The 23,924-nt window shown below is 43.0% G+C and overlaps 1 protein-coding gene across 2 annotated transcripts in view; it reads right to left on the reverse strand.

Annotated features, from left to right (window-relative positions):
• IQCM (IQ motif containing M) overlaps window positions 1-17,429 on the reverse strand; it is a 1,478,261-nt gene extending 1,460,832 nt beyond the window's left edge. For both annotated transcript variants that reach the window (XM_069242635.1, XM_069242634.1), the window contains exon 1: window positions 17,224-17,429. The gene's annotated coding sequence lies outside the window, so the exon portion shown is untranslated. The remainder of the gene's footprint in view (window positions 1-17,223) is intronic.
• Window positions 17,430-23,924: the final 6,495 nt, after the last annotated feature.

Consider the following 23,924-nt stretch of genomic DNA (forward strand, 5'->3'; position numbering starts at 1 on the left):
ATCTACAATACACAATTGCACAACGCGTGAAGTGCTCCTACTTCCTCTGAGTGCATGAAGTCTCTCGTAAGCTCTAGTTACTGCATTCTGCAGATATAGCACTAGTCTAAAAAATTAGGATTAACATAAGAAAGACGCTACTATTACAAAGATCTCTCTTGAAATAAATACAAGTGGAGGAGTACTATAATCTGCCTGGCACTCGATCCACCTCTCTCTACCTGAGGGACTTTAAAAAATCTTGGGTCGCCACTGCTGAGTGACACTGTGGATCTTCCCTTCTTGCTTCACCGTCAGTCATGATAAGAACCATCACAAGGTAGTTGTTGCATCTGGGAAGCAACTCTATTTTCAGATGATCTCTTTGCCCAGAGAAACACAGGTCACTTTTGGCTACTGCTTTTGTGATCAATTTTCAGTGATTTTTTGTAATTTGATGACTTCACGAACCCAATAACTGATCTCAGCTCCTTAGCCGATGGGCTCTTTGTAGGAAGCCTTGAGAACTGAGTACTACAGTTCAGCATGAAGGATCAAAACCCATTATATTATCCTATAAGAAATAATGCATTATTCCTTAGATGTTCTCACATTCATCTGGCGGCGAGGGAGGGTGGTCGACAGGGCTATGTGATTTAACCTGATATTTACAGAGTGAACATTAGTTTAAGGAGCCAGTCTGCACTGATTCCTCTCCTTGGTAACCAAGAACAAACAGTGATAAAATAATAACCCAAACAAGGCATGGCCCTTTAGGAGGGATTTCAGAGGTTATCGCGTATTCATTCATAGAAAGAGGATTTTAGGAGGACAATGACGAGGAGGAAGAAATAGTGATAAATACAAAATCTTGACTCAAACTGGAGATATATTTTGTTTGATAAGGTGTGTAGGAGATAAAAAAAAGTAATACGAATCAGCAAACAGTCATGCCACCAGAGAAGCACTGACAGCCATTCTAAAATGGAGTCATCAACGTCAAGAGAAAATGCGACAGAAATAAAAAAAAAATCTTGCTGCATATTCTATCTGTCATATCACACTCACAAAAATAGACAAGAGGGAGCCTTATCCAATGCCAGGGTATAAGAAATCGAAGACTGTCTGAACGAAAGTGAGGATCTGTCCTCCCGGTCAAGGAGAGAAAAACAAGGCCTCTCCGGGCAGATAAGAAACTTTCATCCATGACTGGAGATTCAGAGAATCGACAAAGAGGAAACAGCTTAAACATTTTGGGAATTGAAGAAGACAGTAAGGAAAATAACCTGCTGGATAAATTTCAGACCTGGATACATTTCAGACCTGATTACATTTCAGACATTTTCAGACCTCTTCCTTAAGAAAATTCAAACAGCCCACCACCTTCCACTGCAACTACTGATAGCCAGTAACCGAACATGCCCATTCATTATTAACCTGTAGGACAACAAACTACGAAACCTTCTACATAAAAAAGCAGGGCAATGAAGCTCAGTGATTGTAAAAGGTCTATCTTTGTTCTTCACATCTGATTTCTCATGTGCGACAGATGTCAAATGATGCTGCACGAGACGCAATGGGTAGATTTAAGGCGATACACATACTGATGCCATTCTATAGGAGACTGCAGGATTGAAAGTAATCTATAAGGGTCAAACAGTATTTTGCTATACAGAGCAGTCAACAAAAGTTGGATTGTTAAGAAGTGAGAAAAACAGGAAAATGATTGAGGAGGATTGATCTCATGTGGTTTAAGAGGGAAAGCTGACTCATCTTCAAAGATGGAGATAGCTACATTGAACGGTCGAACATCCGAGATTTAAAAAAACACACCTTTCCCTGGTAAAAATATAGAGTAGCCTTAAAGGAAAGGCAAACAGACCTAAAAGTGGAACCCTGGGTCAAATGGTAATTCAACTCATCTTCTAAGTCAGGTTTATTAAGGGCTACAAAAAAAGAGAAGAGCTAGGTGCCCTAATGCTACCTCAAGGAAGTAAATTAGAAATTGCTTAAATCTTATTATGAGGCATATACATATTTGACTATTTCTATTTAACCTTTAATTGGTATAACACATCTTTAGGAAAAAAAGCAAAATCGTATTTTAATTTACACTACACAAACTACAGGAGGATTACAATATCATTTATGAAAAGGGAGACATACTATTGCCAGGATCGTTTAGGGTCTATGTGTACCCTTTTGGAAGGGAGCACAAGAATTCCAGGAGGAACATGTGGGCAAGGCAAGCACTGGGAGAAAGGAAAATGAAGTAGGAGAGGAAACATTACAATGGTTGTCAAGGAGTGGGAGTGAAAAGGTGGAAAACCGATGAACCTTAGGGTCAGGAAAATGTTGCTTCCTATTAGTAAATATTATCAGATACTTCTAAAACAGAAGTCGGCACTGAAATATATTACCTGGAATGTAAAAGGTTAAAATGAAAGAAAAAAGAGACAGCAGGTGTTTGACAAAAATAGTAGTCTTTTACCCAGATATCTGGGGCATACAGAAGACCCACTTAACAGACACTGAAAGTTCCAAAATGCTAAGATCAATGAATATTGATCAAGTAGCACACTTAAGAAGTGCGTCATCTGCCTAGGGAATACTTACAGCACCCATTACTAAACATGACAGACCATTAAGAAAAATATAGATACAACAGGAAAATAGTACAACTGGGAAAAGCTAAACATACCGTTTGTTGGTTATATTTTCCCAATAAAGAAGAATCAAGGTATTTTCTAAATCCTACAATTGAATTAGTTAACTTGAAATCCCACTTAACAAATGCTGAATACAAAGTTAGCTACTACTAATACTACTCATTCAGGTGGGATGAAAAAAGCAGGAGCTAACATCAATGAGATGGTGACAAATCTAGGTTGAAAAGAAACTTGGATTGCCTATTACTCCTGGCCCTTTAGGAGGGGGGCCTTCGGCCTCAAACTCAATGCGAGTAAGTTCCTCTTGACAACACGAAGAGCCTATACAATGAACTAGGAGATGGCCCACAAACATACCAGAATTTGGAGTAAATGTTTGAACTCTTATGGACTGGGTCCGTAGGACATGATGATGTGTAACAGGGCCTTGAAAAACTATCTGGCTATCTATCACCTTCACAATACTGTTGTATCATGAGGCTTTATAGTAGTTCATCATTATGAAATCAATACAATTTTTTAACAAAAATAGGAAACTCGGAGAAGGGAAATCCCTATGTGTAGGAGATATACTTTCCTATTTCAGATAAGCAATACTCTTGGAATTACCTAATTATAGCACTATCAAAGTCTTCTATGTAATATACCTAAATCTGGACCGGGTGGAGTTGTCAGTGGGCGTAAAGTTAACTGATGAATAAAGTCCACCTCTAAAATCAACTTTTTATTAACTTATTGATGAAGAACAAATCGAGGTCGCGCAGACCATCAAAGACTTAGCCCATAACAAAGCCCCAGGGCCAGACAGATTACCCCTCGAATATTACGTACTTCCTCCATACTCCTCGCCCCCGGCCTTACTCAAAGATTATATGACGGAACACCGAATTAAAAACAACTACTAACCTTAACAACGAGGTCGGAACACCGACCTCGTCCTTACTACTAATGATTTTACCACGAATGCCTTAACAACGATATTTAGTTGTAAAGGCATTCCTGATAAAATCATTAGCAATAGGCACCATTCACCCTACATCCCTCACCCCACCCCCCCAATCCCACCCCAAAACCTAAAACCCCCTGACCCCCACCCACTCCCCAAAACCAAAAACGCCCCACCCCCCAACCCCACCCTAAATCCTACAACCCCCTGACCCCCCACCCACTCCCCAAAACCAAAAACGCCCACCCCCCCAAACCCACCCTAAAACCTAAAACCCCCTGACCCCCACCCACTCCCCAAAACCAAAAACGCCCCACCCCCCTAACCCCACCCCAAAACCTAAAACCCCCTGACCCCCCACCCACTCCCCAAAACCAAAAACGCCCCACCCCCCCAACCCCACCCCAAAACCTAAAACCCCCTGACCCCCACCCCCTCCCCAAAACCAAAAATGCCCCACCCCCCCAACCCCACCCCAAAACCTAAAACCCCCTAAACCCCCATCCCCTCCCCAAAACCAAAAACACCCCACCCCCCCAACCCCACCCCAAAACCTAAAACCCCCTAACTCCCCACCCCCTCCCCAAAACCAAAAACGCCCCACCCCCCTAACCCCACCCCAAAACCTAAACCCCCCACTTACCTTCGCCAACTCCCTTCTTTGTACCTTAACCACGCATGTTCGTTGTTCAGAACATACGTAGTTAAGGCACAAAAATCCGAAGTCGTGGTTAAAGAAAGCGATGTTACGCTTTCGTTAACCACGACTTTCGTAATACAAAAAGTCGTAAAAAAGGATGTTTCCCTTACTGAAATATTCAAGACAGCTCTCCAACCCAGTGACCTTCCGCAGTAACTTTGAGAATCCCTTCTGGTCTCAATTCCCAGGCCTGACAGACCCTGTCCATCTAGGGTCATACTGCCCTATCGACATTCTTGGCGTGGAACATAAGATCCTGGGGAAAGTCATCACCACCAGATACACTCAGATTGTCCCAGAACTTATACATATGGACCAGAATGGGTTTGTCCCGGGTCAAAGCACTTCCCCAAATATACTATGTCTTCTCCACATCCAGGGTCAGCCCAGGGCCGCTTCCCACAGGACACCAGTCTCATAGTGGACTTGGAGAAGGCCTTTGACACGTTGTCTATGGAATTTTTCTTCTAGGTATTAATCCATGTAGGCATAGAGCAATGGCTGCTCGTCTATACCATATTACTTTATGCAAACTCATGCACCCAGATTCGTCAGGGTCGCCTTATCTCTGCCCCCTTTTAGGTGGGACACAGCACCTGCAGGGATGCCCGCTGTCACCGCTGCTCATTTCAATGGCAATGGAATCCCTTGTCATTCGACTATGCAGAGAGGGTCGGGAATGGGGTATACACCTAGAAGACAGAATGCATGCTGTATCTTTCTGTGCACATGACCTCCTAATATACCTCCTGAATGTGAAGGCTCACCTCTTCCCTCTCCATGACACCCTTGTCACCTTCAGTGAAGCCGCGGCACTCTGGGTTACCAGGACGAAGTCTGCAATAGATACTCTTTGCCCTGACCATCCGCCTCGAGTCATACGCCTCGGGGATGCACAACTTTGCGGGCATCACAAGGCGATCCACTATCTAGGGGTCTGCCTCTATTTCTCTCCATGTGATCTCTACGAGAGAAATATCCATAGAGCCCAGGCCGTCATCAGGTCGCTATAATTTTGGCAACCCCTGCCCTTGGCCTCAATTGGAAATGTTCCATTAGATAAAATGGTTCTCTTGCCTCATCTCCTTTATTAGTCTGCAAATTTACCCATGACACCTCCAAAAGCATTCTTTAACAAACTAGATTCTCTTTTATGTACACTTATCTGGGGCATATGCACCACCAATGCCCCTGATAGGCCTCCCTCCCTTTCCAGGCAACTATACAACTAAAGACTTACGACCCTGGACTGACCGATCACTGATCACAACAGGAGACCTGTTTTCAGAAAACCAGTCCCTCACCTTTGATCAACTAGCCACTGACTATGGCCTCGCACTGGGACAGTTCCTCACCCACCGCTAACCCCATGTTACCTTTTGCATCCTTTGGGACACATCGGAAATGGAACCCCCTACCCACCCGGCTTTACAATCCATACACACCATGGGTGATGGCTGTTATCAGATAACATGGCAATACAAAGCCATTCACAAGCTCATGGACATCCCATTCACAGCACTCTGACATAAATAGAGGGAAAGAACTACATGACAAGGAGGGGACACAGGCGCTAAAGTATACCCAACAGGTTCTCCAAAACTCCTGATTTAAAAATATCCAATTTTTTATGTTGCACAGCCTGTACCTTTCCACCATCATCGGTGGTGGCCTGGTATAGGGCAATTTGCAAATGGGAATGGGCAGATCAGGATGCTCTTCACTATGAGGAGGTCCATTATCTCCTTAAACAATCCATCTCCTCACAATGGACTACACCTCACACACAGTTTCTACAGACAGTTGAACAAGATGAAACCACCTCCCTGTAATACATAGAGGCTCCATATTCACCGCCTGGCAGGCACATCAGACGCAGAGGCCCCCATTTAGTAGCCTAGGCCACCACATGACTACAATCCCTCTCACTAACATAAGACAAAACAGACTCCCAAGGTAGCCCCATTCCTTTACCCCCATCTCCTTTCCTGTGTGGATGTCCAGCCTTCCAAACTTTGCCCAACCATGTCTATAGTTTGCACCTAAGCATGCATCATATACATCTCACCTGCCACTGATTATCTGTCATCACCAACTCCTCTGTATATCCTTTTCACTCCCTTGTTTTAGTTCGAACCCCCGTTAGTGCACATGGTGGAGAGGTGCATGCAGCACCCCCTGGTCTACACCACCAATTGTCACCCGGTACATTTCTTAGTCAGACCTGGTGAAATGTGCATGCAATGTTATTTATACTGTAACTGTAACACTGTATTTTCTTCTGGCATATTGTTTCGATTCATACAGTATCCATTAATGCCCTGCCTTGCTGCATCTACTCTTCATAACAAAAAGCTCAATAAAAAATATTTAGCAAACAAATGATGAAGAACAAATGTATGTGTATTTTAAAAATGTGGCCAAGGAATTCAGAAGCATAAACAATGGCTCTGCATCTTATGCATTAACGTATGATTCACTCAAAGCATATAAAGGGGCCTGGTGAAAGGCCTCACCAACATGCTTAGTAGGGAAAGAAAAGAACAGTAAATCAATTTGCATTAAAGGTTAGAGCAGCCTTAGTCCAACAACATACTTGATTACTGCCTGACAATAAGAAAAGCACCAATCTTCTGTACCACTAATTGTACCTGGTTAAGCACCAACTTAAAGCATTACATTTGGCCTCTAAGAAGACATTAGGAGCTACACAGATACATGCCATATCCCCAAATGAACCATAACACTGTCTCCATTGTTAAGAGAGGATATTAAATTAATAGATTCTATACAAGATTAGATTCCTAGAAAGGCTTCATGTCCAGATTGTATCCCTGCGAACTTTACTAAATTCATTCACATGGACCCACCAAATGCCGTTCTTATCAGCCAATATTATAGTTAAATTCCCATACTAAAATGTATTCAAGAATTCTGGGGCGCGTGAGCGTGTGATCAAGCCTGAATGCAGGCAGTTGTGCTCTGCTGAGCTCCCAGTCTGGCCCGAAATATTCCCTCCTTAAAATCCATCACATTCCAGACCCCCAAGTCATATACATGCAAGCAACACCCTAGTGGTTTTGATGAGTACGCACTACACCAACAGAGTACCCCCAGACATAACCCTCACCTGCAATGGACCATGGCCGAATTGGTATTCAAAATGACATCCCCACTTTGATCCCAAACCAAAAAGATGGAATTGAGGCTGGCATCTGCTGTGGGGACACTTGAAGATAGGCACTGACGGTTCTGTGTGAGGGGTGAGTGGATCTCATACGCCCTGGAGGAGAGAGCTGTGTTTCAAGCTGCTCACCGGCTGTGACACTGCAACTGCTGATGCTGCTAAGTCCGCAGACAAGACCTATGTTGGGCCACGTGCGTGGGCCAACACCCAGAGAGAGGCTCTGTGAGTGTGCTGAGCTGCTCGTGGGAGACAGACTGGAGCGGATATGCATTGGAGTGGTGCTGAAGTATCGGTGGTGTGCTGGGCTTCTCTGAGGTGCACAGACTGGGGGAGCTTCTGGCTGCAATACCTCCTTTTGCTTCTCTTGCTGGAGATACTTAAACATCCCATCATCAAAGATAGTATAGGAGCCCCAAATTATGGACTCTATTACCTAGCAGCACAGCTACAATAGATTGCATGATGGCTCGATGGAGAGGGGTGCAACGAACTGGATGCTATGTTAGAGAACCAAATTAGGGGGCATTGGTAATGGTCTTGATGGGCAGGAAGAATGAGAGATAGAACCACACAATGTTTTTCTCTTTAGCTGTGAACTGTTTGATCCGCTGTGTTAAAAGGACATTGGGATGTCCTTCCTATGGATCTGCCCAACCTCTGGTTGGCACTTTTCTTTGTTTAAGACACACAATGGATCACAGTGAACTGAAGCTTGGATTGTAAATGTAGGGGTTTGCTATTCCTCAAGCAAAATCATTCCCATAGAAACATTTACAGAGGATTATGTTTTATCCCTGGTTAGTTCCTGAATATGGTCCTTTGATGCAAACCTTTAAACGTTTGTGGAGATTGGTTGCCACTGAGCCTCAACACCATACTTTGTTGCAACTCCTGTTGACGATGGGAGCAAACCGTAAATTAACCACCTTGTTCTATAAATCCGTTGTTGGAATGGTGAGAAAACCCCTTGAACATGTTAGGACCAAATGGAAACAGTGCCTTGGGATTGACTTGGATGAAAAGAACTGGGTGCAAACGCTGCTGTACAGACAAATAATTTCTAGGCATATAAAGCTTTAGTTCATGAGGTTCAATGATCTTTACCAGACATTCATACTTATCCCACTCACAGATTTTCAGGATATGAGGGGGTGACCCTAGGCCTTGCCCTCAGTGTATGTCAACATAACAGACTTTTTCCACATGGTTGGGAGCTGCCTTAAACAGGAAGCTTCTGGAAGCACTGACACAACACCTGGGGGACACGTTGAACAGGGAATTGTCAAGTGAACAAGAGGCTTGCCCTATGGACTTTTCAAGAACTGCCTACGTTAAATGGAGACATGATGTTGAACACTGAGAGAGTGCATAAGAAGAGTCCTTGCAAAGGAAAGAGTCAAATTGCCCATATAAATGTCCCGTAGCAGACTAATGGTGGGCACTATTCAGTCCTTTATGTAATATGATGCACCTGTGGTAACAGAACCTGAACCTGAATCAAACACTGTATACCCTATGGCAGTCTTTATGCGAACCAATATGTAGGTTGTTGATAGTACCTCCTGATTAGAGTTCAGACTTCTCATTATAATCTTAGTGCTGTCTCTGGTGCCCTATGCTTATGTCTTAATATGATATCTTTGGCTTGCAGCTGGTTTGCTCCTACTGCTATTGCTATATTTTCTAAGGAACCTTCCATCTCACTGTCGAACATCACTGATTTCCAATAACTGACTTGATGGAAGACAAATCCCAATAAACAGAGGTTTAAAAAACACTTAGTCAAGAATCCTAAATAGGAGATTGGCAGTCTAGCTAAAGTAAGTGGACTTTTAATTCCAACATGGATCTGTGGTAGGGTGAGACACCACCTCTCATATAAATATGGCGTTGTGCCTCAATTAATAAGTGCAAACAATTACAGCTCCAATGTATATTCCACTATAAGACACCGAAAAGGCTTTTGATTGTGTATCATTGCAATTCCTGTGGGAGGTGATAAACAGTATAAATATTGTGCTAGTATCTGTTTGACGGGCACCCCAGACTGACTCGGATCTAAGGGCTAAAATTTTAAAGATTAGCTTCAGATGCACAAATCCAACTAGTTTTAATTGAACAATTAAGGTTAAAGATTACCATGTGTGGGGGACTTTCTATTTTTATAAAGCACACTTTATGTAAGACCAAAAATCACCATTTTCTTTAGGTATATATCACAATATATAATGATATAGCTACTAGTACTTAATATATGTTACACAGTTAGTGCAAAACATTTTATTATCTTAAAACCATTTATTTTACGTCATACTAGAAAACATCTTTATAAAAACCCATGAAGTGCAATTAGTAAAAACAATGCATAGTTCTCTGATTTAGTGCAGCATGTCCAATTTCATGATGGTATCCTTAGTTTTAATTAATTCTAAAAGAAGACAGGAACACTTGACCTGGTTTAATCCTTCTTATGCCAACCTATTTATGGGTTGCATGACAGGGAGCATTGTTGAAACTAAAGTCTACATTCTGGGTGTGAGAATGTCATTCTATGTGTACATTTGTTTATTCATGACATTTTCACTAAAGAAAATCTATTTATTTATCATAGTTTCCTTAATAATAACCCATGTATAGTTAAAATATTACTTGATTAGAACTATAACTGTATCCAGTTTTTACATTTGAAAATATATCACCCTGATGGCAACATTTTGTTTAAACTATACTAGAAACCAACATTAACAAACTGTGAAATACATTACAAATCAGCTCACCCAAGGAAGAAAAAAAGATAACATCCCATATGGGAAATTCTTAGGACTTAAAAGAAATGGTAGCCAAGTTAAAGTACATAAACAAGAAGCAAAAAAAACACTTAATTTCAAGATAGAGGGATCGCTTTGGGATACTAAAATAAGCCAGCGATAGAGCAAATACTTTTTCAAGTGAAAATTTGTTAAAGAACAAAACTTTGAAAAAACAAGCATGAAATAGGAATTCTAAAGTCATATTTGCGACTTAATTTAGTATGGAAAGTAAACAAATTCATCAAATCCTCAATAGACTTTGAGCTCTAGTGAATCTGGATAAAGACACTTGGAAATTTGTGACATATAAATTATGCGTGGTTGAATTTTACATTACACCAGCATAATCTGAGTAATTTTGGAAGCTCGATGTTATGGTTGTTACATGAAATTCCTGAAATGATGCCATTATGCTAATTTACCTAATTATGCACTATTCATTGAAAATGTGGTGTTCACTGTAAAACATCACAGTGCATGCATGAGAACAGCAGAACATGAGCAGCTGTTGCTTGCGGTGCTTTTATTTAAATGCGTCCTCATATCAAAAATGGATGTGAGGACGCATTTCATGCTAAAATATAGCACAATAATTACGAATAATTTCGAGTTATATTGATGGATTTTTGCATTATTACTCAAAGCAAATTGCAAAAGATTCACAAACCCCTGATATAAATATGCCACATCTAATAAATCTGAAATGTGACCTCCAAAACCAACAAAGACTGCTTTAGATGTAACTCCTGTAATAGTTTCAAATATATTGATACCAGTACAAAACCTTTTTCAAACCACACTGGAAGAGGACAGTACTGTATTAATGCATGTCATGGCAGCAGCCGGCACTGATCGATGCTGGGATTGCAGAATACCAAAGCTGTGAAGTCTGGATTCCTCCTCATTCCTGTTTCTTCTATCACCATATACTTCCGGCCCCTTTTTTCATTCTTGCAAGTTATCTTTCATCCCTGCTTTCTCCCTTTATAACAGTTTGTCCATCTTTCTCTTCTTTCTCCTTTTGTGTTTTTTCTCCTTACTCTGGATCAAAGTCTGATAAAGTAAAGTAAGTGTTGGTGCCCAAAAATGAGTGGCGATGGATCCCACCTGCAACTATCAGATCAGATTAAGAACTGCTGGCAAGTATCACAAATCTGGAAATGAGGGTATTCCTTTTTAGGAATACAAGTAAAGGCGTTCAACATAAAAAAAATAGATTCTGGCGAATACAAACTCTACCTTCTACATCTTTACAAATTAGGGCTACTTGTATAAATATTCCTCAGTAAAGAGAGAATATTTGTTATAGGAATAATTCATTATGACCTTTTTCAACACACAGTTCCTTGTATTTTCTTTTTTATAAGACGTTCCTAGAGGAAAGGAAAGACTAGCTCCAAAATTGGGCAGAAAAATGGTTCAATTGAACAGGGACACTAAATGTCACTGCATACATAAGATCACTAGAGGAGGCAGAAAGAATGATTACACCAACACATCTAAGAGTTCTCCAACACAGGACAATTTTTGATTCCTACATCAGGCTTGCGAGTATACCAAAGTGGAACACTTTATATTTTGAGTCTTTGTCCTAGGTGTGGCGAGCAGGACACAGGTATTTGCTACCTGTCTGGCACTAGGCACGTTTCAGCAAAATATTTTACAACTCTAAACCGAATGATGGGCACCAAGTACCAACTCTGGCAGATAGCACTGTGAACTCTATGCTATTATATGCAGTAACAACTGATAGAAATGTAACATCCAGGGAGTGGCAGGAAGAAAGATCCCCGTCTTTTTAGGATGTGTGGGAAGGGTTTCATGAAGCCCATACAATGAACGTTTATGTTGCCGTGACTAGAGTAGGATCAAAGAAATATAAAAAGATAAGAAGAACGGTTAAATTACATTTCCTGCTACCAATTCATGCATCTTAGCTTGATAAGTAATGTAAATTATCCAAAAACGCGCAGAATGTAGTCTGAAAAATATTTATGTAATCATATGAATTTATTATAAGCATGATCATGAAATTAAAAATAAAGGTGCTGCCTGGGCTAAAGACAAAGAACTAAACACATTGTGCTTTCTGAGTCCAAAGGCACTGAATTTATCTAAGGTTATAATTCTTGCTTGTTTCAGTTTCTTGGGAGACCAATGAAGTCCTCTGAGCTTTGATTTAGCTAGTGTGTTACCAGTTCCAGAGAAAGAAAACAAAGGGGCACCCTAGCCACTGTTTGAACTGGAAAATACGTTAAAAATCAGGTTTCAGTTGGCCCGGGTGCTACTGCACCTGCTGTGCCAAAGGAAGCTCTGCCCAAGCCTCTGAGACGGATATGTGGCCTTTAAGCAAAAGGGAAATTAAATGTTTCTTTGGTAACCGCCTTTCTATCTCTCAAAACAAAACTAAAGTGTTGAAAAGGCTGGCTGAAAGACAGGAACGGGGTCACGGGGGGGTGGGGGAGGGCTGCACTGTCCAGGACCATGACGTGGCAGTGCAGGGGCCCCTCGGTCAGCACACCCAAAATGCGCACTGCTCAATTCCACCGCACTGTCGGCACCTGCCAGCCTGGCAAGGAGGTCATAATATGGCAGTGGGGAGGCCGCCCGCTTGGAGGCCGCATGGGCACTGTCGTATTGCCAGTCCATCAATTCAAGAGAATGAAGCTTGTTTGGCATCTGTAGACCTGAGCACAGCCTTTGCTTTGATTACCAAGTTCACTCTCTCGTGTGATTTTAAATAAATGGGTATAGACCCCACATATGCTTCCAGCAATGAAACCCCATTGTACACAAAACTATGCCATATTACAATGTGGCCCAAATGGAGATATGGGAGAGAAATGTCATCCAATCCAAGAAATGAGGCAGGGATGTGCGGTAGCACCAACATTTTTAAAGGAATTAATTACTGAGGTCATTGTAGTGGTTGGAAATACTTAGCACAACGTCCCTAGGTTGGCAGACGACCCAGTCCCAATATTGCTGTTTGCTAGTGATGCAGTTGTACTCTCATGCATGAAAATGGAGCTCCAAACTCCTATGTACCTTTACTGAGTATTATCAGGGTAAAGGTACAGCTATAAATCTGACGAAATCTAAATAAATGATGAAAATATGGATCTGTTCAAACAGCTGGATTTCGTACCAAAGTGCACCGTTAGAAAACGTGCTGTACCGTTGGAAAACGTTCAGTGTTATAATTATTTGGGCATCAGTTTCGACAGATAGACGGGATGGAATAACCGAGTGGGAAAATCAGAGAAGACGCACGTAGAGCAGTTGCCCTGCTAAAGTTCACTGATGAATTGGGGCTACAGGTGATGCCATGCTATAATGTGTTACAAAGCGCAGGTGGGGATTGTTGCTTTAGGTGGCTATAAATTAGCCCTCAGACAAATTTCAATTACATTGGAGTAATCAGAATCATTTCAGTAATGACATATTACTGATGTGATGCAAAATTACTGATTACCCCAGTTTGAGTAGCTTAGAGTAGTTGGGGGCAAAAATTCTACTGCCAAAGCACAGGAGCTACTAACTAAGAGACAGCAAGCGGCTGCTGGCTACTGCTGTATGTGTCATGCAGCATGTAATGCTATTTTCTTAGCACAAAATGCATCCTCGGGCACATTTTAGACACAAAGGTGCATTTTACACTAAGCAAATAGGGCTAAATGCTCTATTACACTTCTCACACAATTACGACTGATTTTGCAGAAATTACAAGCAATTACACTAAAGAGAATTAAGCCAGTTATACCCACTCCTACTATAAATGCATCAAAATTCCAGCTATAAAACAGAAATTCTTAAAGCAATTTATTGGACCTCCTTCTGGGTATGTCGTCTTTATTATGAGATGTCTGTCAGATTTGTCCTATTTTGGCTAAGGATTTTGCTGAATCCTACTGATCAAATCGTTTAAACATACACAAAAGGAAATAGTAGGGATAGCTCGAGATACCACCTTCCTATTGTTTAAAGCGAATACACGTATCAGCCTAGATCTAAGGCACTTCTGGTTAGAATCAGACACTAACGTGAGGCAGGAATAAAACTCACTTATAAAGTTACTTGGGTGCAGGTGAGCACAGATGGGTGGGAAAGTAGCACCAGGTGAAGCTAACTATAATTTATATTGGTGGCAATTCACGTGAAATAAGAGAAAAGTAATTTCATTGGATAAGGAAAGCCATTCTACGCTCTCAAACTATATGTGAGCTTTAGAAAGGGAATCGTTCTAACAGCTGTAACATAACAGAAATGTCACTGATAAATGCCCTTGCCATCTCCAGTCAGAAATAAATGTGTGTTGTACATAAACGGGTCAATAAGAATTTTACTTGAGTGTAAGTCAATCCAAACAATGTGGTTATAATGCCAATGTGGTTATAATGGTATTATAATACATTAAATCTGTCTGGAACCCCTTATCAAAAATATAATTACTACTGTATACACTGTAACTTATAGAATAAAGAATTGGGATGCTGCATGCCAAAAGGTCACTGGCTAGCCATTTGGGTGCAAAGCATGCCGGGCTTTAAGACATGGTGATTCATTAGTGTGATGTTTATGTACAAACTGCAAAAATATGAGGTGTCGTGCAACCAGAGTGATAAGAACTATGAATGGCCTGATGAAAGGTTGGACTTTCTTCCTTTTGGTTTTCGACTTCAAGCAAGGTTAAGATTCTCACTAAGCATTCTTGATAGCCCTGAGCTGTCAGTATTACATTTGATTGTTATTGTTAGCATATTCCACGCCATCTGAACATTGAAACAACTGACCTGGGTCTTAGATGTGCTCAATTTCAATATGGATATGATGCAAACTTTTAATATGAAACATTTTGCGTGTCACGCTCCTTTAAAAAAGTGTATTTTTGTTAACTACTTCATAGATTGTTTTACTGCAAAATAGTAGCAAAAATGTATTGTTTTTTAGGTGGGTTTGTACTGCCATCTGGTGCGTCTTGGGAAGATGTCCTAAAGCTGCTTGACTGTTGTTTTACTATAGCACCGGCCATGCCTGACACTGTTTCATCATAAACAGGCATTGGAAAAACCAATAGGTATGCCCTGCCTAAAAAAGACTGATATTGATATTTAGTTCCTTTTTGTCCACAAAAGTACACAATTGAAATGAAATGTCTAACAGTAATGAAAAGAAAATATGCTGCCATCTAAAGGTGGCACGCATGTTTGCAAAAAAGATTACAATATTTGCAATTAAATCATAATTTTGCCTACCAGCCCTGCCCTGGAATAGATTTTAGGCAGATGTTAATGGACGAAGCCCAAAATACCACCACTCACAATGAAGAAAGTGAATAGATGAAGGGCACTGAAGCAAAGAGTAAATTGAAGTTAAACGAAACAATAGATGAAGGTGTCTGACAGCAGGTCCCCCCCCTCCCTCTCTCTATTAATCCATCTAACTATATATACAAACCCAGCTTAAACTATACAACCATTAGAATGTCAAAGTTATAGTTATAACTTAAATGTCTAAATTATGCAGCACCTTCAAATTATTATTGTAGTAACTAGAGATCTGTATGCATATTTTAATATGTTAAAATAGAAAAATGCACTTTAATACACTATATTTGTAAAATACAGTGTACTAAATGTATTATAACGTAATTAATAATTTTTTTAACTTTTTTAAATTTATTTTTGGTACCACTGTAGCCCCGAGGCAGTACCAGGGTATTGTGTAAAGTTTTGTAAATATATTATTATAATCTTATAAATATTTTTACCTTGTAATAGTTAAGGGACACATACTAAACCAAATACTTACCTAGATCTGAAGGCGTAAAGCAAAACACATGAAACTGCACATAAAAAGATGTCTGCCTTTAACTTTTGTAAGAGCAGTCACTAGCCAGTTGTCATCGCCATGTACCACAGTAGTATCGCAGTACTATCACAACAACAGATATCACTAGGTTGTTTCACCTTATAACTTAACCACTAAATGTATATATTACAGAGTGACAGTAGCAATTCTGTAGTTATATTTAGGGTTACCCCGGATAAGAATTTGTCTGATTTTTGCTCTGTATCAACATTGCACCTGTGTGATGAATCTCAACAAACCTTTGCAGACCCATTGCCCCCTGCACATAGGCAGAGGATGGAAAGTTTCATGGCATTTGGAGAAGGGTGTGCAAAAACGGTCAGTCAGATTTTAATAAAATTTCACAGGAATGTACAGTGTAGATGATCTTTTTTCACATGACAACTAAATTTCTAGGTGTGTCTGTGTGTGTGTGTGTGTGTGTGTGTGTGTGCGTGCGTGTGTAGCCCATGCTGTGAGGACCGGCTCGGTCCTCAGTGTTGGTAAACACTGAAAGTTCAAGACAAACACTATCCTCGTAAGGACCAGTGTGTTATGAGGACCGGTCCCCATAGTGTGTTTAGGTAGTTTCGAGCGAGTGTATCAAAAAACGAAAAGTGCAGTTACGTTTGCCTCAGTCCGCTTTATAAGATTCCCTACTATCAAAGCACGCGTGGAGTTAGAATAGTAAATACACACTTCATTACGGTCAATGACCAGTCCTCCTAATTATAGTGGGGTGGGACTTTAAAAAAAGAAGCTGGAGGTACAGGCCAGACCTAAAAATAAATCCCAGATTAGCTGCTTAGTGATGCTTTTCCTAACTCTTAAACTACTTGGACCCAACTTGTAATATCAATGTAATGAGACAGAAAAGACTGATGAACATTTATGACAGATGAAAGTGATGAAACAACTTAACCTAAACCCCTTGGTACATTTCCAAAGTAAAAATTACAGGTACTCGTAACACAATAGCCAACACAACCACAGATTGTTTTCACCGTCTGTCAGCACCTTTCCTTCAGAACCTACCCCCGCCCATCTCATAATAGCCATTCTCATAACCCTGGTGCACTCACTTGGGGGAGGGAGGGGTGTTCGGATTCAGGGTCTCGCTCTTCCTGCGCTATTGAGACTGCCTAGGGTTTTACTCCTCAGCTCCCGCCCACTTGGCTCTCCTGGGATGAGAGTTGGGTGGGCCAGGGGGTTCTCCGGCGAGTGGTCGATCACAGGGTGCCGCCTCCTCAGGTCCCCATTGACAAGTGGCTGACAGGAGACCTCTTTGAGAAAGGGCACTGGGCGTTGCCAGGCGACGAGTCGCCTTTCCTTCCAGCCTGACAACAGCCTTTACGCAGGCTATAGTTACTTCCTACTAGAGGGGCATACCATGGGGCGTCCCTAGCAACGACACTGTATCACGTGACATGTACGTACAGTCACAGCTCAGTGGCTTTAGTGGCTCCGCGGAATCCGGGCGCAAGACCAACAGGTATTTTGCAGAGAAGATCGGACTGATAATCTCTGCTCCAACAGGTCAGACACGGCTCCTGTGCCATAGCTGCACGGGCGCGACCCTCTCATGATCTTCCTGGAGACTCTATCAGCCCTAGTACTGCCGAGACCACCATTTAAAAACCCTTCGTCTCTGCATGAAACAAGAGTTATGACTGTACGTGACTAAAGACCTGCTCCTAACACGACACCTCGAGCTCCCCAAGGCAGCAGCTTCGAACTCCTGTTGACGTCAGGAGAATCTGGGTTCAAAGCGAAGTGGTTGCGGGGTGAGAACACAAGACCTAAAAATAGAAGTGGACAGACTAATCAAGCTAGGCAGTATGCATACAACATCATGGCGCATGACATCATGGAGTATGACATCGCACTGGCATCACAGGGAGTGACATCACAACCCCTGACCTTACAGGAAGTAACACCACAAGAAGTGATATCAGATCTTAACACCTCAGACATATGTTTAGCAGTTCTATCATGAGTACTGTTGAGCAGATTACAAGGTTTAACAAGTAAGAATTTGCTTTGGGGTTGTGCCAAAAAAGTGACAAAACCTGGACCCCAAATCTGGCCCTCACATTTTGCATTTATTTTTGAAAACCTCTGCCACAAAGAAATTGGCAGCAAGGAGAAATGGGGGTGGGGTTAAATCTGTTCTGCTTAATTGCAACGTCTCCATTCTAAAATTAATTATAGGGTTACGGCACCCGCTGTAGAGATCTTTGTGTGCCCTGCAAATCTCAGAGAATAATGTAATGGTAAAATAACTTTGGCTTACACATTTGTTGGAGAAATCTGTTTTACCAAGCCCCAATTTTGAATCAAAGTAGCATTGAGGGTTAATTTGCTACCTGCAAAGCACATGGTATAACATGCATGGCAGATTTTATTTTATGTAGCTAAGTGGATTACTACTCTTAACACAAAGATTCTTTTGTTACTTGCAGTTCATAAATTGTAGTCCTTCTAATATAGTGAGCTATAAATGGTATGTGGCTCCTTGTAGGGAGCTGGGTTCTGGTTGCAGTACTCCCTACCCCCACTGTTTGCCTGGTTTTTAGATGCAACTTCGACTGAAGTGAAATGAGTTCCTGCTAACCAAGTCCCAAGTGCTGGAGTTCCTTCCCTAAAACAAGACACCTGGTCACTTGATCCCCAAGTGACCCAGCCCTTCAGCCTCTTATATGTCTCTAGTAAATGGTACCCCTGGTACCTAGGGCATGGGTACTGAAGAGGGCCCCTCAGAGCTGCAGCACAATTTATGCACTCTTATGCCAACCTTATGCAGGCTGCCATTGCAGGCTGGGTGACAAGGTGCTCCGAAAATAGAAAACACGACATGGCACACAGCCTGTGTGCCATGTCCCATAACAGTGCACGCAATACATGTAAGTCACCCCTCTATCAGACCTTAGGGCCCTAAGGCAGAGTGCATTATATTACATGTGAGGGCATATGCATGAGAAAATATGCCACTACTATGTCTGTCGATTCCTAGACATAGTAAGTGTACAGGAAAACCATTTTAAATGCATGTGCTAGACACTGGTCACTACAGCTTCCCCAGCTACATGATGGCTTCTGTGAACCCTGGGATGTTTGGTATCAAACACCTCAGAGTAATAAACCCACTCTCCATTCCACTGAGGTGCCCCCTTAAAACCTACCAGCTACTAGTGAGTTGACTGACTGATCCTGACCAGTTCAGCCACCACAGACGTGTTTCTGGACCCCCACAATGAGAGCCAGGGCTCTTGAGGCCCAGATACAAAAGCCTGCACTGGGCAGAGGTGTTACCTCCTCTCCCAGGCAGGATGGACATTCCAGGGCGGGGAGCTTCAAAGGTCTTGCCACCTTTGTAATGCAACCCAGGTCTCTCCAGATAGTGGAGATGAAAAACCGCTCTTTCCTGATCCCACTTTTGGCAGCAGCACGGGTGGGAAAATTTGTTAAATTAGGAGGAGTGCCCACTTCATGCCAGTCCCACCCCTAAGGTGGATGAGCTGAAGTGGACACTACTTTTTAAATTCCTCTATCTTGTTCGGAAGGAATTAGGCCACTAGGGATAGGGTTATGCCCACTTCCCAGCAGAAGTGGTCATAAGAAGGGTGTAGTCACCGTTAAGGTGGTCAGCCCATTGGCTACCGCCTGGCACTCCATGTAACACCCCTAAATTGAGTATTTAAAGGGCATCCCTGAACCTGAGAACTCAGATTCCTGATGACCTAAGAAGAACCGGACGCTACGGAGTCATATCAGCAGAGAAGACTGCAGACACCAAACTGACTTGGCTAATCAGAAATAGAGGGATACTGTACCTAACAGAAAAGATACTAGAAGGCTACACACTCAAACAGGTCAAGCAGTAGGGGAATTACTCCCTTGGTTTTTAGTGCCCTCGCACATCCCAAAAAGAGATGTCATGCTTCGTTATCAGGCTGCTTCTCATAGGTCCAGCGCTGCAGTGTCCTACGGGCCGCGCAAAGGGTCACTTTAACAGAGATCTTTTTATTAGATGTGGTATTGTGAAGACTGTACGTGTGAGAGTGTCCTAAAATGTGAAGTCAAATGTGGAGAGCTAAGTGTGAGAGAAAGGAAAAGTAAATAATTAAAACCGTCTAAGAGTTGACAAAAGTCATTTAATTACACAGTACTCCTGGCAGGATTAAAAAATCCACCAAACAGAGGTATTGAAGGGTACTCTGGGAGAGTAATAAACCCACGTAGCCATAAAAGTCAAAAGTGAGTAAAGGTCAACATGTTTTGTGCCTGATGGTCCAGGAGAATCAGATCCGCTGCGCTTCTTCAGGAACACAAATGAATTACATTTCCCTAGTTTGGGAGCTACAAATGTCAGCTAAGTGGTGCCTTAAAGGTTACCACTACATGTGTAACAAGTGACGTCTATCATTAATATAAACTATTTTTATAGTACCATTATGGACATTAAATCTTCTGTCATGTGTGAATGTCCAGCCCTGCAGAAAGTCAGGACAGGGCCCCATAGGTCATAGGCAGAGGGCTGTGTTCAGCTTATTGAGGACTGTGGAGCTTCATGTGTGGACGACCTACCCGTCCCTCTGCTCGCTGAGAAAGCTGAATTGGCTCCAGGCCTTCCAGCCTGTCTGCAGCCTTCGACGATCTTGCGCCAAAAGATGACCCTTCCTGCAGCCAGGAGACCTCCAAAGCTTTGGGAGGACTGCCTGCCTTCAACAAAGATCAAGATCTCCTGAGAACAGCGGACCTGTTCAAGAAGAAACCACTTTTAAAAGAAAATAACTCTGCCGTGAGGAACCACTAAACTGCCTCCGGACCCACCTCTGCACCCGATGCCCATGACCCGAGTGCAAGTGGCCCAGCGATTCTGAGTCTACAGTGAGCTGACCCCTGCCGGACTCTGCCTCAAACCCGGCAGCCTCAAATGGAAGACTCCTCCTGATTACCACCTGCCTGGTAAGCTGGTCCTGGTGCCAAGGACACCCCTGCAACTGGAGCCCCTGGCTCCTGGAGAGCTGGACCGTTGGTGTTCCTATGTCCCCTAACATGAATACTTACCTGGGCAGTTGCAGGCTTTCTTTATTCAGCCTCCTGACCTGAGCCTGCATCCTTTTTCTAAAAGTGATCTCCCCCATTGGTTAACATTGGGCACCCAAGACTGTGTTGCACTCTGCACCGGCTGCCCTGTGCTGCTGAGGGTGTAAGTTTGGTGCTACCTTGTGGCCCCCGTACTTAGCTCAACCTCAGGAGCTCAACCCCTGGTACCGCCTTAATCACCTGTGAGCAGCACATCTTTGGTTACCCTCAGGCCCTCATTCGGACTTCGGTGGTCTTCTGGTGAGACTGCCAAAGGCGTGGCTGCCAGAGAACTGCCAGTGCTGGCGGTCCTCCAACCGCCATATTCCGAGTACTGAAGGACTTCCTCCACAATTTGGGCAAAATCCTCCATTATTCGTGCTGGCGGTCAGCTGTGCAGAGGCGGGCCCCCGCCGGACCCACCTGGCCAAAAGGACTCCGCCAGCTGTATTACAACCTGTAAACCAGCCTGGCGGTGTTGTGATGGCAGTGTGGGGCTGGCGGTGGGAGAGCCAGGTCCCATCCCCTCATGGAGTAGCACCTCGTCGGACGAGGTAAGTGACCTCCGCAAGGGGAGGGGGATGGGGTGTATGAATGGGTGTGTATGAGTGTGTGTATGTGTGTAATGCATGGGGGGGTGGGAGGGGAGTGTTTGTGTGTGCGTGCGTGTGTGTCTGTGTGTAATTGTGGTGATGCGTGTGTGTGCGCATGTCTGTAAGGGTGTTGTGAGTGTGTGTGTATGTCAGGGTGTGCGTGTGTGTTTGAAGGGCAGGGTGCAGTATGGGGATTGGGTGGGGTTCTCTACTGGAAGGTGGGGGTGGGAGGGGTCACTACTGGGAGTGGGGGGCAGGGAGTCATCTACCGGCAACAGGAATGCAAATATCTGTTGCCGGTAGCCTTACCGCCAGGGATTTTGTGGCGGTGCTCCTGCCACGGAATCCCTTGCGGAACGAGGACTCGGAATACCGCTGGCAGTATTGGGTGGCCCACCAGGTCGGAGATTCTCGTCTCCGGCCCGGGAGGTCCAACCGCCCTGGCGGTAGCAAAAGGAATATAGCGTTTTGGCACAGGCCAAATCGCCACGCTCGTTATTTGGCGGTCTGCACTGCCACCCTGGCTGCAGTCAAAAGACCGTTGCCGGCGTGGCAGTTCAGGTTCCGTCAAAGTCGGAGTGAGGGCCCCAGTCTCCATTGGTTAACATTGGTGCCTGACTCTGTGTTGACACGCTACACCCGGCCACACCTGTGCTGCTGTGGGTGTAAGTTTGGTGCTGCCTTATGGCCCCCCTTGTACTTACCTTAACCCCAGGGGATCGAGCCCTGACACTGCATTACTCACCCGTGAGCAGCTCATCTTCGTTCACCCCAGTCTCTATTGGTTAACATTGGGCACCAAGCTCAAATATGGCCTCTGCACCCAGCAGCCGCTGTGCTGCTGTGGGTGCACTCTTGGTACTGATTTGAACCTTGCCTGGTGTTGACCTAAAACCCCGAATACTGGATTTGTAAGTCATGTACTTACCTGCAAAATGTCATTCTTATTTTCATCCCATTGGTTAACAATGCTGAACTGAAAAATTGCACTAAGTGTTGATTGAAACTGCAAAGTATTTATCTTTTAAAAATTGCTTACCTTATAACTGTTGTGTAGCCATTTTAGCCATAGCTCCATTCACGTTATTTTAACACACTAGGCCAAGCCGCTGTGCACCTTAATCTAGATATATTTTTATTCAGCTTGATTTTATTATTGTGACAATTGCCACTTTTATGGCCTTGTTTTATTTTCTGTTTATCTAACTGTTTTTGCCTAGGCCAGCACTCTGTTTTCAAACGAGACATTCTTGATCACTCTGTGCTTCTTCCAAGGCTACAGCATGGTACATTGTCGGTGAACGTGGTAGAAGTTCAGTCTCCAACATTCGTAGATAACACACATCCTTACGTAGGGACATTTTCCTAGAACATCAGCTGTGTTGTTATAAAAACACCTCCTTGTCCTTTACACGTTAGAGGGAGATTCCAGCCAGAGAACCACGTCTGTATGCTGATTGCTGAATGCTGCGCTACAGATGCTAACACAGACCGCAGGCCTTTGCTCAGGTATGGGGGATGATGTCTTCCCAGGGGAACCTGAAGGACGGAAATAGAGCTTAACATGCTATGCTCTATCATAGTCTAGGTAGGAGTTAGTCTATTGACAATAGTGACAATATGATAGCATTATTTTTATGCTTCACTCTTCTTGTCACAATTTTAATAGTCATGTTGTGTCGTCCTGGTTATTGCAGCTCACGCTTTGCTTTCTAAGATGGAGTCGTTTTATTAAACTCATTATTGAAACATATACTGCCTCTGATTGTCATTTATATATGAGACTAAGTGTAACTGAGAGAAACGGATGAGACCTGAGTGACCACGGCTTCCCTGAGAAACCAAGTATGTCATGCGCTCGGCTGCCCAGTCATCCCTATCCTTGGGTAGAGATGAGGCACTGCTAGTTAGCCAGAGCAAAACCCGGATTAGAGTGGCCAGTGTCACATGCAGTGGGTTAGACTTAGTCTTCCACATCGCGGGTGAATCTGCCGCTCACAATCCAGTAGTCTCATTAGAATAATGAGAGCCTACGCGACATAACAAAGTTCTTTGGTTCAAAGCATATATAAAAATAAATGTTATTTTTTTAATTGGTCTCG

Source organism: Pleurodeles waltl, chromosome 1_2, assembly GCF_031143425.1.
Source record: "Pleurodeles waltl isolate 20211129_DDA chromosome 1_2, aPleWal1.hap1.20221129, whole genome shotgun sequence".
In the NCBI taxonomy this organism is placed as follows: domain Eukaryota; kingdom Metazoa; phylum Chordata; class Amphibia; order Caudata; family Salamandridae; genus Pleurodeles; species Pleurodeles waltl.